Here is a 14,299-nt window from a genome sequence, read left to right on the forward strand (position 1 = left end):
ATTTTACCTCAGGGTTGTTGCATTATCGGAAACAGAAACATCTYTGATACATGAAGAGTTTCAGTCTTGATCTTGGAAGAAATCTAACCCAATTTCACAGCTCTGATGCATTAGGAAATTCTACTCGAGGCTGAGTGGCAGGGAACTATTTAGGTCTTCAAATGCTTGGAGTTTTGGAGGCCGGGGGGTATGGGCAAGTAAGTTAGCACTAGATTGCATCCTTTTTATGGTTGCTAAGAGTTTTTGAAATGCTTATGTGATGATTAGAAGAATGTCCCTAAACCTAGCTTAATATTTGATAATCTTTCAAACACTTAAGTGCTTATCTAAAAACCTAATTGGCATAATTCTCTTTACTAGCTATCCGGTTTTCTTTTTGTGAAAGATTTCGGATTTTGGTAGCGTCAGACACTAATGATGTCAAAACCAATACAAAAAACCACTTAGAAAGTATTAGGTCTAAATCCACGCTACAAGACTGTATAGCTTTAATTATAGGGTTTTAAAATAAATCAATCCAAGGATGGCTGAAACTTGCTGCAACCTGCTACTGTTACACACACCTCTAAAAAAAGTTAATAGCACAACCACASTGGGTTGTGCTATTGCACCTGGCTGGCACAGCAGCACTCAGGCTGCTGCACAGCACAAGTGATAAAGACCATTTCTTGAATAGTTCTTTCATCTCCCGACCTCTCCTTCTCTGTAATCCTCTCTGTTAACACTGAGCTCTGTTTCCCAGACAACTCCAGAGACAAGAAATGCAGCTTCCCCTTCACTTCACCAGTCAAGTAAAACAGAAAACCAACAACAACAACAAAAAAAAAAGACCTATTGGAGAGACCATAGGAAAAGTTTTTCATCCTTTTAAAAGTAATATTTAATGTATCTGTGTGGAATTAAACAAATATATAGTTGCACTCAAAAACAAAGTTATTTTTACAAGAAGAAGAACAGGAATTATGAACACAGCATACCTAGCAGCAAAAACACCTGAATTTTCTTAGTAGATCATCCTGCTAACAGAATATTGACAACTTGACCCTACCAGCTTGCTAAGACCATTTGTGGAACTCAGTAAGAGTCAAAGAGCACAATAATAGCATCAAAACAAAGGGCTCTGGGCTTCATTAYTGCTTTCTTATAATTTTAAAGCCTATAGAACAGTAAACTCACAACATGGCCATTTAATATAATTTCCCTTACTAGACACCCACAATAGAGAGCAGGCTATCCAGAGGAGACTTATTCTATGTTTTGGCCCCTCTTTGGATCGTACAAATTCTTTTCGGGGTGACGATTGACCCGACTCAACCCCTAACGCAAGGGCCCTTGACCCGACTCAGCCCTAACTCAGCGGCTGACACCTGATGTTACAGGGAACCTCTGATGCCCCCTTGTTATCGAGGCAACACCTCGGCCCATCGTCCGCATGTTCAAGTGGAATGAAGACTTGGAGCAGCCTTGAATTAATTAGCAAAAATAATCACATTAAGGCTTGAACTTAATAATCAACTGCTATGACATTAGCTGTTCAGTCATTAAACCTGCTTAATTAATTTTAATTGAGTTCTGCTTTAGCAACATAACTGGATTCAAAATGCTAATGTCGGTCCTTTTTGAAATACACAGCACCAAGGAGCCAGCATTTACTTTCCTCAACACTGTTRAAATTCTCAAATGTATTTATGTTTAAGGCCAAAACACTTAAACACCAAAGCACTAAGTTACGACTCTCACCTCTTAGCACTTTCCACCAATTTCACCACGGATGTTAAACTCTGCCCAATACCACCCCAAAACAATGAAGACCTCATTTAATTTCCTCCAAGGAAGGAGTTTCCAAGTTAATTCTTGGTACAAAAAAGGCAAATTGCTAGCAACAGAAATACAATTTAAGTTCTCCCCTTTCCTACCAGCAGCTTAGCGAAGGTTTTACAGATGTCAGGGCACTTCGGTGCCTCTCCTCAAAGTCAAACCATTCAACAGGGAATTGTCAGATTCCCTGTTCAGAAACAGGCATGTCGCTGCACTGCTTCCTAGCAGGTACAGATAAATTATTCCATCCTACCATTCTTCAGCAGAGGCTGGGCACATTATGCAAAGACTGGGATGCATTTGGGAATATGTAAAATTGACTAGGGGGCATAAACAATATAGATAAATGAAGGCACAAATTGGTAAGCCAAGACTCCTCTGAGATACCGTGGCAGTGATCTAGAATACAAACACTGCAGACTCACAGAAAGAAAGAAAGTGTTTGATTTTTCACTGGGAACTCTGASTTTTCCCATAAGAAAAAATACATTTTTCTAACAGCCAAAATCATCAAGATTTACAGTGTTTAGAACAGATCCTGGCAGGTCTAGCAACAAGTCCCATTAGGCTTCACACTTTGCCCAACTCAATCACCCTTGGCAATAGTCAAGGATTTTTACTGAGATGCACCTCAAACATCTCAGATTTTACATTCTGATTATTTGGCTGGATGCCCATAAACATCATACCCTCCGCTACATCCGTCCCATCTTGCTACTGAACCACTTGTGATGTTCTCAAAGAAGTTCAGGGTTCACTTTAAAATCTTCCCTAGAGTTGATGCTTAGTACGAAATAAAGATGCAGCGAGAATTCTATCAAAACCATTACATTTTCCACGTATTTCAGGATATCATGAAATACGAGACCCTGCGTGGTAAGGGATAATTGGTAATTAAAATAGATTTTAAACCATCCTCTCCCAAAAATCACACAGTTTGTATATCCTATTTCAGCTAAGAGAAGATACCCGAACATGATGCTGGTTGCTAAACATCACTGTCAAAACCATCAGAGATGTACAGATTAAAAGGCCGCCACGCTACAAAAATCAACATCTTAACACAGGAAGAAACACCATCATTTTTGCCAAAAAGATCTACAAACTGCCCAATTTCAAYGGATTAAAAACCTGTAGAACACCACACACTTGGCTGGACATGAGCTTAGCTAAGTAAAGGACCACCGCAAAAAAATACCAAATACCTATATCCTTCATTCCATATATGTAATGAAGCTCGGTACCAACTAACTAAGACCACAAGCAGAACATCTTGATTTCAAGCTACTACACCAGCAACTGTATTTCTTAACCTGACTAAAAGCATACACCAGCCTTGTAGTCTAGCTCTCTTTTTAGAGTATGATTAAGGACAGGTATGAGTAAGATGGGAAGAAATAATGGGAAAGCTCAGAACTGTTACTTGAATTCCCTGTATATATCAACTTACGCAGCCAACTGTGATGTCACTCTCAAACATACCCAAGAAAGGAATTCACGTTGTGTATTCAGTATCCAATGTTGTGTGTTATTCTTATTAATGCTTCATAACTATTTGCTCAAAAACCAATAAGCTTTATTTTGAAGTACTGAGCGGAATTAGGGGAGCATCTGCTCCCAACAGTTGGGCGCACAAGCTATTCACGCCTCGCTSTAAGTTCTGTGGTGTATTAAGATGTCATTAGAGGAACCTTCTGTGGTTGTCTCAACTTACATACCGTGGAAGTCATCAGGTGGAAATCAGGTGAGCGGGGGAGTCGTCTCCTACACGTTTCCCTTCTGTCGCAGGATCCGATGCCATCCGCTGCTCCCTTTGCTCGAAGCATCACCTATCAAAGCACAAGGACAGCTGTGAGGCAACTTGTCAATAAAGGTCATCTGACTTAGGCTTTTGTTAAYTTTTATTTTTTGATAACTTGAACTAGTTAAAGCAGCAAAATTCAAGAGTCAATGCTTAGAGGCAAGCTGGAAGAGATAATGGTTGCCATTGAAAATAATTAAAACTCATTTTTGGTAWGTTTGTGTGTTTTTCCCCTCCCCAACCCCTCCACAATCATTTTAACACGCTTTCCAATACAAATGCTACCCATGTACCAGAGAAGACAACAGGCATCCAAGCTTTTACCAAAGCAGGGAAAACGTGGAGGAGCACCTCTCAGTTCCTCRTCTCAGTCATGTCCCCAAATGCTTCGCTTGCTCTAACTACCAACTTAGAAGCTTTAACACAGCTTTTAGGGAGCTGGGAGTGGGGGGAAAAAACACTCCCGGGAAAGACTGTCAYCGTGGATAAAGGCTCAGAAATCAGGAGAGCTTTGCAAGAGCTGCAGCTCCACCGCCCRCACCTCTCCGCGACGCGGTCGCACAGGAAAAGCGGCACCGGCGGCAGCCCCTCGGAGCTGGCGCAAGCTCCCGGCTGCTGGCAGAAAACCCCAATTTTCTAATGGGGCCCCTCCAACGCGCAGACGTGTCAGGCCCAGCAAATTAGGCTCATAGATGTCAAACTCAGCATCAGCCTATGCTTTTCTAGCACTACTTCTATATCCTACAAGCAGGAAAACAAAAGAGGAAGGAGGGGGGAAAAAAGGAGTTCCAAAGTCCTCAGGAATTAAGGCATCTGCTATTTATTGAATTTTTCAAGATAAATTTTCCAGATTTTCTCWTTTCCAAATTATATATCTAACACAGAGTTAGTTTCTTTTAACTTTTCCAGCCCTGACCAGGCAGCAATTTCTGACCACCAGGCTCATCCTGACTTCRTATTCCAAAACAACAGCACTGAAATACTTTTGTTACTGTTTTCTCTTAAATGCCACAATTAAGTCAAATATTTACAAGAGGCAAACTGGGGATACCTTACCTGCTTTAAGTTTCCTGCTTTTTTAACTAACACCTTCCCCACTTAAAGCTTTATAGAGTTACTTATCAAAACAGCAAGGCAGGCAATAGTACTAGGGATGGAGCAGTGACAAATAGATATGCAAAAACACAGAAATAGACATCCGTCCAAACATTCCTACAATATCCACATGTAAAAACAACCCCCAAAAGGTTCCCCCAGGCTGCTACCTGCTGTGAGGGCTGCAGGAACTGCAGTTCCCACCCAGGCTCTGACCTAAATGCTGGGGGTGGTGCCTGGCCGCCCTCCGCCCCCCACAGCTGCAGCACATTGGAGGGGATGCCTGGGGAGGAGTTGCCTTCATCACACCTCAGGTTGCACTCGAGCTGGTTTCACCAGCTCCCACCTTGCTCAAAGGTGGGTTTGGTTTTGTATTTAATTTCTCCCTTTTCTCTCCTTYTAAACGGTGTATCTTTTCATGGGTTCCTTAAAAGCACTTTAGTTTTAATCACAAAAAATGGCCATCAAGAATTATATAAGAAATACATTCCACATAGTGATTAAATCCATGTAGAGTTAGAAATATTTGTTTTCAATACACATAATATTTCTTAATATTCTCTTTCTCTGGGGGAAAAACACTCCAATTCCTAACCTTTTATTTCTAATAAAACAGAGATGATTCTACTTATAAACACATTTTAAAACAAACTTTTTTTTAAAGAAAGTATCTTCTTGGTATCCCTCTCCTATTCACTTCCCAGGCTTGCTAGCAGCCAGATGAATGCGGATGATAAAAATGTACTTCGTTTTAATACTCGCACAACTTTATTACATATTTACAAACCAAAGTATCTAAGCCACAAAAAATATTCCATAAAACAAGAGGAAATCTAACTGCACAAAAAAAAAAAAAAAAAAAAAAGGAGCAATATATTCCAATATGAAAGCATTTGCATTTACTAATTCTACAAATGATTTTATTTTAAAAATTATTTCTTTGGGGCTAATTTTGCACTATGTGACTCCATTCAGTGGAATTAAATGCCAGCGTAGGGAGTAAGGCAGCGGTGAAAAAGGCAGCGATGAAAGAGCACCTCGGTGTTGCGGGCCGAGGAAAACAACCTCTTGTTTTGGTTGAAGAGTTTTCAGATGTCTCCCTCTTAACATTCATATCTGTCACAGTTCTCACTGAAAGTGGGTTATCTCCCATGTCAGGTTCAAGCATGGGAAAAAAAAGAGCATTTTTAAGTGCTTCCTTAAGAAGCACTTACCTTAATTCACCTTGCCACACCAGGTTGGCGCAGAGCAGCCCTACAGTGACATTCGTGAGGTTTTCAAGTACGTGTGTCAAAAAAACCWGTGCTGAGCTGTACTAGAGCCCAGTCTTCAACAGCACTAAGCTATTGTGAATACTACTATGTTTCTTTTGAAAAGCTATTTTTCCCAATGTAACTGTTCATGATTTATCATTGATCTTTAGAAACTGCCTTTGTGCCCAAACCTCCCACTTAWAAAGCAGTAATTTTAATAGCGAGCTATGGGAGAGGCAAGAGGCCTTTGCACTGACAACACGTCTATTTTCATGGAACTCTATAGACTTAATGTTCATCTTCCTTCGCAGCCTACRTGCCAAAGGCTTTGGCTATCTTTCAGAGGAGGGTTGTTCGTTTACCTTTTTTGGTTTCTGCAAGGGCGGATTCTGGGAGCGGGTGCAGGGCTGCCACAGCACTCCGGGGCTGTCGTGCACTTGAGGATGCAACAAAACCTGGGGACAAGCTCCAGGCTGCAGCGTCCGCGTGGCCGGGAAGGAGAGAAGTGGCAGAGGGTGTTGGCAGTGTGAAGCAGACTGAGGTCTCTGAAACACATTTAGTTTGCACTAAACATATATACATATACACACACACACACACACACACACACTTATTTTATTTTAATTTGAATTATTTTAATAACCCTCAGGAAAACCAGGAGAGGTGCACGCTTACCGAGAGCATCAGGGATGACGTGGCCAACTTGGTGCTCTCTGGGATTTTCCTGGGCCTTTGGTCCGGTCCGGCCCCTCAAAGAAACCTGGGGTGAACCCGATGCCGAGAGMTAGAGAAAATAGCCTGGTTTAGTGCGAGACGGTGCCTGTGTCTAATCCCTGGGGATTAAGCGAGGAAGGGAGCTATCATCCGAGCATCTTTGCATGCTGGAAACATCAAGTAATGACCTTTATTCCTAAAGACCTCGGCCTGCCGGCGATGGATCCAGACAGCGCTGATTAAGAGAGAGGCCTGCTGAGTTTTGGAGCCCTGTGAAATCCAAGGAGCATCTGTGTTAATAGCAAAAGGCTATGTATCACATGCCCTTTTTAAATTTTTTTATTTGAAATGACAATCCTGCCAATGCTCTGTCAAGGTTGCACAAAATGTCTRCTTTGCTTTCATGGGAGGAAAACATTCTGAGTTCTCCTGTTCTTTCTGACACTTTAGACATTTCACCTACAAGCAATATTCTCTTTGTGCTATAGCTAAGGGGGAATCCAAGTCTCCGTGCTTTCGATGCTCTCTTCTTCAAAGCCAGTCCTGGTCTTTCCCTGTCGCGTGGGGATCTCAGTCACCCAGTGAGCTTTTTGCCCATGGGAACAACAACTTTCCTGAATATGAAATATCCAGATTCCTAATCCTTTATGAATAATCCAGAACACAGCACTGCATTAACTGTCTTTCACGAGTCTACACAGGGTATAATCCCCTTTATGCTCCCTACATCACCTCYGTAGCTTTTGGAAGTCTTCTTGGTCAGGTTTGTCTGGACAAATCCACCCTTTGTAGATATGTGCTGGGTTTTGTATTTGTCTGCATGACTGATGGCCCCTTAAATAATTGATTTCGACACTATCTCTACCGCTGAGACTTACGCTCCTCCTTTTCACAGTTCTTCATTAGCTGTTTCTTAAAACATTAAAGAAATATTTGCTCCTTTAGAGTTCTTGGTCCTACAGCTACTTAGAGATCTTTAACGAAAGATTTTTTGCTACAGAATAGCTATTCATCAAAAGTACATTAGCTCACAAAATTGGGATGATTTCCTTACTTTCTTGGCTCAACAGGCTGATTTTCTTTTAATGTGTGTTTCTATTCAAAAAAGTTATTTAGGCCAACTCTGTTTATCGATGGTTGTTACTTAAAGCTTGTTTCACTTGACGTTCGAGGCAATGCTCTGAGGTGCGCCCGCGCGGACTATTTTGTGCAGCTGCCCAGCACTTCCGCGCTTCCCAACTTTCCTACCGGCACGTGGAAAGAGCACATGGAGCAGCCGAGCGCCGCCCGGAGTGCAGAGCCCTGACAAAAGGGACTGCAGGGGCTAAAGGGCTTCCAGCTGCTGCGGGATAAAATGCCCAAAGCCCCAAAGGTGAAAGAAATCCTAGGGCAAAGTCGCTGCCAACTTAAACTCTCAGTAGGAAAGAAGGGGGAGAGCGAGTTATCTTGTGAGACGCTCATATTAAAGCCTTGCTCTATTATCAGCCTATTGCTCCAAAGGAAAACTGCCTCAGTAAGGAAACATTACCCTAACGCACTGTGTTAACTGCACAGTGACTTTGCAAGCATGCATAGCAAGGATGCACTCCCAGCACTTTCCTGTASTTCTCCTATATGTCCAGGACAGATCGCCTCAAAAATTCTGTGGATTCTTGCAAAACTCGAGGGCTGAGATGCACCCAAGCAATTGGACAAGGTAGCACCGGAGGGGATGCTCTTGAGATGCTGCACAGAATGGAGCTCTCCCAGCGTTTGTGCTCAGGGTAGATTGCTTTGCACCCAGGATAACTCTATAGCAAGTTGCAAAGTAGCACTGGGGAGACTGAAAAACAATAGGAGGGGAGGAAAAAAAAGATGAATTCTTTTAGTGGGCTTAAGAACTTGATTTCCTTTGAAAATGCTTATTTGAGCTGATGGCTATTGAAGTCAATGCCATTTGCTGATAATCAAGAGCATCCATAGTTGTAAAAGTCTAATTACAGGACTATTTTAAAGGGTTGTTTTTCAAATGATTAAGTCAGATTGATGTACACAAACCACGAGTTTGACTATAAAAGCTTTTATTTCAAAAAAGTGGTATCCAGGGCTGGATTAAAGAAGATTAAAGTAGAAATTCCTGGAGCAATAAAATGTTATAGCTATATTCAGACACAGTCTCTATTCAGCTTATACACATGCTCAAAAAGTACTGGGCCTAAAAACATTYTCTCCCTTACTTTGTCAGTGTAAATTCTATGTACGCCCAAAGAGTGCCAATATTTACCTCGCAAAAAGCATGAGGATTGGAAAACTAGTTTGGCTATAAGGTAATTAGAACTACACACGGCTGTGTACATGAACATATTTGCACCTAAAAAAATGAAAGTCTGTAAAAATAGAGGCTAAGGAATAGACCTCATATACCTAAAAATCTCCTCTTCTCATCTGAGGTGAGGTTTTTATTATACTATATAATACTATATCAGATGAAGTTATGAAGCATAAGTACAAGAGTTTTAGTACTGCATACTATACTAACCAAACTAATAGCACAATTAGGAACCTCTACATCTTAGTTATATACAAAGAGAAAAGAGCTCTTGGAACGGTAATATAATTTACAAATTATTTTTGTTATTTTATCCAAATGAAACCTAAATCCAACAAGGTCCTGTGGATCATCTTTGCAATGAATTGCAAGACTTCTACACATAACTGTTCTCAAATTCCAGGCCTACAGTCTATCTTATGCAATTCCCAAGTGTTATTTGAATAGCTGAAGTCCCTCAGTTTGCTCCAAGTCATCTAAAGAGAAATCCTTGGAAACAGAGGGGCCTGGTCATATTTTTCTTCACCAAATACTTCCTACGCTCCCTCCTGCAATGTCCAGCTCTCGTTTGGGCTTTAGGATGAACTCTGGTATATTTTTCCTTAGTGTGCTTTAAGACTATTCCTAACTAACAACCTCACTTGAAAAAAAAAAATGTTGGGTTTAATTAAAAGCTCTTCTAAACTTGTTTAAAAGCCCTACAAAGTTTTATTAAAGACGCAAATAAAACACGTCACACAACAAAACCTGTTGCTCTACAAGTATCATAATTCCTCTACGGTAATAATACTCACTATTATTACCATTTAGCATAAACACCTAAAGGATTTGGTAACAGCAGACCAGCATCCCCTTCAAGCTTTATTATACAGGCTCATAAAAAATACCGTGTTTGCCCCAAGCAGCTTGCAGGGCAAGTTTACAGAAAGTTTATAACAGGGAATRGCAGGGAGGTGAGAGAGAGCAGGGAAGCAGCTCCCAGCTACAGACAGAGGTCACGGCACACCGGCTGGGAAATTTTATTCAGTGCATAACATCTCTTCAAACATTACTGTTAAAGAATTWAATTTGTTCCTAGGTACATCTTTTATAAGCAATTTGCCGGGTCTCAGTATACAGTGTAGAAGCACGCATTCTTTCTGCCTCGTTTCTTGCAAACTACGTGGCAATTTTGCAGAAGAGATCATCGCTGCAAATATATCGGTATCTAAGTACCCTGCAAAGGAAGAACAAAAACAAGAACAAAAACAAACTACAACCTGTTTATAGCTTAGAAAGCTCTTTTCTCTTTGTTGCCTTGTTATGGTTCACGGCCGTTAACAAAATGCAAAATTAGCAGTATGCAGCTGGTCTAACTGCCCACAGGATGCAAGATCCACGTCTCGCCGTCTAGGAAGAGACAAAGCTCGGGTTGGCTGGATGGCTGGAAGGGSTAGTGATGTTTTTTGTAATGATGTGTTTGGAAGTGATCATTTCATTCCTTTTGTAGATGATCTGAGTAATCCCTTACCAACACCTATCACTTTCTTCTCCACATCACCTTTCCAAAGGCTGACAGTTCAGAAAGTGCACAAAAACTGAGCTTGGTAATGAAGTTCTGCGTTGCACTTTCCAGCCGAATGGAAGGGATCAGGTAGAAAAAAAGAAAGATTTCTGTCCAGTAATGTCAGGAAAAGAAACTTTTTGAGTCAGAAAAAGAAATTCTGAGCTGAAAAATTCATTGCCGCCTCCTCCCGGCGCAACACGATCCTCCGGCGCGTGGCCTCCGAGCCTCCCGATCCAACCCGCGGTTTCTCTCCCGAGTGCAGATTAACCAGGCGCTGCTCTGCCACATTACTCATTTATTTGGGAGAAGCAACAGCATCTAGGAAACAAGAACGATTGCAATTTGTCTTTTTTTTTCCCTAGGCTGCATTGTGATCTGTACACAGTATTGCATAAGCTCTCTATGGAAAAAAATAAGATAAGAAAATAAGTAGTTTTTCTTTCTCAGTGAAGCCATATTAACCAAGAGCAATATATAGAAAGAACAAGGAACCACAGTGGGCACATAACAGGTTGCAYATCCCGCTTCCTGAACAATTCAGGCTTCAAACCCATTAAAGTTTAAACAAACAGACTCTCCTTTCATTAAAAACTTTCCTGGTTGCAAATTATTTATACTTACAACAGCTCTTTCACATATCCAGGACACATGGTCCCGGGACCRTTTCCTTCCTCTTCTTGCAGAGATTCTTATTGGTTTCACAGACCCTTAGGAGATATTTCAAGTTAAACCTATCACTATCAGCTCGACATCTTGGCCCTATGCTCTGCCTAACAGTCAAGTTAGATTTTTATGTGAAGTCAGTAAGACCAAGTGGTAGCAGAGCTATTAATTATTGAGCACAGATATCCAAGATATTTGGGTTCTCCTAGTCCYGGTGCGAGTCCTCTTCCCGTCCTCCCCTACTCCCACCAGCAGTCCCACTGAACAGTGTTTCCYGCGCACAAATCACCGCTCCTTAATGTGCAACACTTGGTGCAGCACATGGTGTTACATTATTAACACCTCCAGCAATCCCAAGAGAAAGCCCAAGTACAACATTGGCTGGGAAAAACTYGTGTCCGAGTTTTCAGCTGAGGTTTGGGAGCAGCCAGTTCTCGGGGCTCCCACTTTATCCCAACTGCTTCACACAGGCTTACCCAGCGTCCCTCTTGGAATTGCTTGTAAATTTTCTATGGAAACGTTTCTCTCTTCATTAAACTGATAAATSAAATGCTCTCTGTACATGCCTGCTTTGCTTTCCAATTTTGTTGACTAGAAAGCCTAGACACAACATTTCACTGTATTTAAAACTTTTTTACTTTTAAGCCAAAATATCTGGCTTTCCATTACCGAAAACAGAAATAGAATCTGGCTTTCTCTTTTCTGAGGAAAAGCAAATTTTACAATTCATTATTTCAACAGAAACACTTTTTTTCCTCATAAATATCACAGAAAAAAATAAATAGTCCCCCTAATAGCTCCAGTGCAAATCACTGTCCTTTAAATGGCACTAATCTATTTCCACAGATAACCTCAAATAACTGGCAGAGAAGCTCCATCAGCCCCAACACTCTTTGCATTAACATTTTAAGGCAAGATAGACCTAGTAAGCCCACACTTCATTCCCAGTATATTTTTGCCTTTTTCCTCCTYGACTGCAGTCTTCTTAAACAGATATCCTGCTGCAGCAGCCACATCCAGGCCTCCTCCTGTCATATAAAAGCAGAAACAATGAATATTCATGTTGGTTTCTGCCAAGGAACCAGTCAAACACGGTGGGGGCATCCTACCTTCTTTTAAGCTCTGTGCCAGGCTGAGGCTGGCTGAACTGCCGGTCTGCTGAAAAGTTATAAGAAATAGGAAAAGGAAATAATAGGTATTTCACACCCGGGATTTAAAAGCAAATATGTCCTAATGTAGGTCGCTAATACGAATGTTACAGTTTCAGAGCCAGACTCTGCAGTTTCTGTGCCACAGATATTATTTTCACGTCATTTTCATTATCGAGTCTTAAATAAGACTCTGCTGAGATGAAACAGACAGTCCCAGCCCTGCATTTGAGAATTAGCCGGAACATTTAAAATAGTTCAAGTTGTGCGAAGAGGAAAATAGGGTAAGCACGTCTTAGAAAAGCAACTAGGAGAGGCTGAACAGTGTCAAAAAAAAAAAATAAAATAAAATAAAATAAAATAAAATAAAATAAAATAAAATAAAATAAAATAAAATAAAATAAAATAAAATAAAATAAAAGCACTGTCAAATCAGACTTCCAAATGAGTTAAACTCTCATGCCTGAATCTCATTACAAACAAAATTCTGGGGATAAAAGCAACACCACGATGCATCCAGAAGATGCATCCGTGATGGAAACGTGCTATAGTAAACGTGCACGACATGTTACCCGGAGCACAAAGCAGCACCATGCATCACTACAGGTCCCAGCCGAGTGTGAGGGTGCGGAGGAGCCCTCAGCTCTGCAGGGCAGGGACAGGACCAAACCCACACAATCCAAGCGGGAAGAAAAGCAGACCTGGGGGAGCATCGCTTCAGTATCTGTCTCTTCCCACTTTCTCCCCGCTGTTTCCCTTTCCCGCTTGCATACATTTCCCTGCTATCCTCCCAGTGCCAAGTTAGTTTTGGAACATCTTTATGTGGCCTGTAAATATTGCAGCCACCACCTCCTTGACCAACCACCTGATTCACCTTCACGAGCCCACTTTTTTCTCCTCRTAATGTGTGTCTACTATCACCAGTACAGCAATCTGTGTCAGTACCCTCCCTATATTGATCTGTTCTGAAAGGTATAGATCAGTATTTTCACTCTCCCAAGGATATTTTGCCCTTTTGGGTTTTTCCTCTTCACTACAGAACTAACATCAGGTGATTGTCATTGAAGAGACTTTGTCCAGGGTCTTGCCAGCAGAGGAACAGACTGAAGCTTTCAAACTCATGCTTCTGTGTCCTGTCTTCTCTCCTAACCGGTGGGATTTTGGCATCAGAAGTAAGTTGCTCTGTTGGATGATCAGATAATATACACTCAAAGCCAGCAAACTGCGAGGCTGAGGTAATGTAAATAGACAAGAAGATGTTATACATGTGTATCTTGCACACTGCAACCTGCAACAAATATGTCAGAGAAGAAAATGCATATAGGAAATACATGGAAAAATGCATGAGGAAGCAGGCTAAGGTTCAACAATGAAGAATACAGTTTTATTCTACCTACCGTGTGTATTAGAGAGTGTTTATATGAGCAGGCAGCTGTTAGGCAGCATTTTCTTTTTTTTTTTTTTCCACAAAAGCATTTTAGTCTTTAGTAATAAATAATTTACACATTACTTTAAATGCAGAAATATTGACAGCATACAAGAAATTGTCTCTATTGTAAACAAGACTACTTGTTTTCTAGTTCTACATCCAAACTATGAATCAGCTGGAAAAGAGGAATGGACTGACCAAAATCTTTTGAGATGCCAAAGGTTTGACTTATGTGGAACCAGTGCTACCTCAGCTGGATACAAACCCCTCACTGTTCATCAGAAACAGATACTGCAGCCACAACTCATGTCCCTTTACTGTCACGGCACAGTTGGTCATTATAGCATTTATGATGCAATGAAATAGCCCATAAAGTACTGCTGCAGCTTGTTGGAAACAAAATACAAGCCTTTATTTTATTTATTTATTTGTTTTTGCAAGGGTTGATTTACAAACAGTATGTTTGTGAGCTGAATTGTCCAATTTTTGCCTCTTTTTTTTTTTTTTTTTTTTTTTTTTTTTTT

At 41.0% G+C, this 14,299-nt stretch overlaps 1 long non-coding RNA gene across 1 annotated transcript in view; it reads right to left on the reverse strand.

Annotated features, from left to right (window-relative positions):
- Nucleotides 1-13,282: 13,282 nt before the first annotated feature.
- LOC112952010 overlaps nt 13,283-14,299 on the reverse strand; it is a 5,655-nt gene continuing 4,638 nt past the window's right edge. Inside the window, exon 3 of the long non-coding RNA XR_003250315.1 lies at nt 13,283-13,528. This is a non-coding gene — a long non-coding RNA (uncharacterized LOC112952010). The remainder of the gene's footprint in view (nt 13,529-14,299) is intronic.

This window comes from Nothoprocta perdicaria, unplaced genomic scaffold (assembly GCF_003342845.1).
Source record: "Nothoprocta perdicaria isolate Ctin4 unplaced genomic scaffold, notPer1 scaffold_381, whole genome shotgun sequence".
NCBI classification, from domain to species: domain Eukaryota; kingdom Metazoa; phylum Chordata; class Aves; order Tinamiformes; family Tinamidae; genus Nothoprocta; species Nothoprocta perdicaria.